This window comes from Camelina sativa, chromosome 5 (assembly GCF_030686135.1).
Source record: "Camelina sativa cultivar CO46 ecotype springtype chromosome 5, ASM3068613v1".
Taxonomy (NCBI): domain Eukaryota; kingdom Viridiplantae; phylum Streptophyta; class Magnoliopsida; order Brassicales; family Brassicaceae; genus Camelina; species Camelina sativa.
In genome coordinates this window covers 24,405,155-24,406,391 of record NC_141884.1, presented here as the reverse complement: position 1 = coordinate 24,406,391, position 1,237 = coordinate 24,405,155, and positions in this window count along the sequence as shown.

Below are 1,237 nucleotides of genomic sequence, written 5' to 3'. Positions count from 1 at the left end.
AGTTGTGGTGGAGATCAGTGGCTGCTAGGAGAGTGCAGCGGGAGATGACTTGGGCTGACTTCGTCTTGGAGTTCAACCGCAAGTATTTTCCTAGAGAAGCATTGGATCGGTTGGAGGTGCAGTTCCTTCAGTTGTCTCAGGGGACACGTTCAGTGCGGGAGCTGGACTTGGAGTTCAGTCGACTTCTTTGTTATGGGGGCAGGGCTTTTGAGTCTGAGGAGGCTTAGATCAGGAGGTTTTTGAGGGCTCTACGTGATGAATTGAGAGTTCACTGTAGAGGGCGGAGTTATGCTACGCGTGCAGAGCTGGTTGAGACTGCAGCAGAGATTGAGGAGGATATCCGGGCACAGTCAGTGGCGGTAGCTCCAGCAGTTCAGCCTAGTAAGGCTCAGCAGCATGGTGGTTCTAGCAGGGACGGTAGGCATGCTCAGGGAACCAAGAGGAAGTGGGAGGCTACGCAGAAGCCGAGTGGTGCGGGTTGCTTCGGTTGTGGGAGCAAGGATCACAGGGTTGCTAGTTGTCCCAAGAGGAGTGTTCCGACGACAGGGTCTCGGATATGTTATCATTGTAGGGAGACAGGGCACATCAGGCCTTTTTGTCCCAAGTTGAAGCCGGCAGCAGTGGCAGCGTTGCAGCAGGTGCAGCCTGGAGGTCAGCAGGTGGCACGGATTGAGCAGACGCCACATGCTTACACGACAGTAGAGACTGGTGGAACCAGTGCCGGGGCGATCACAGGTATAATTTCTGGTACTTAATCTTTGTGAAGGGACCTTGTTGGTGGGCGGGTTTAAGTCCCATGTTATGTTTGATTCTGGAGCTTCTCATAGCTTCATTACTCCGGAGTGTGCAGAGTGTGCGGGGATCAGCGGGGATCCTGGAGAGCGTGCAGGAGTTGTCAGGGTTGCGGGAGGTGAGTTTCTGAGAGTGATTGGATGGGCTAAAGGAATTGATATTCAGATCGCAGGAGAGTCGTGGCCAGCGGATTTACTTATCAGTCCAGTGGAGCTATATGATGTTATTCTCGGGATGGATTTTTTGCATCGGCATAGGGTGCATTTGGATTGCTATCGGGGTAGAGTGGAGTTTGAGCGTTCAGGAGGGAAGTTGGTTTTTCAGGGTATTAGACCGACTTCGGGGAGTCTCGTGATCTCAGCCATTCAGGCTGGGAAGATGATCGAGAAGGGCCGTGAGGCTTATCTGGTTACTATATCTATGCCAGAGTCAGTGGGGAAGTCTA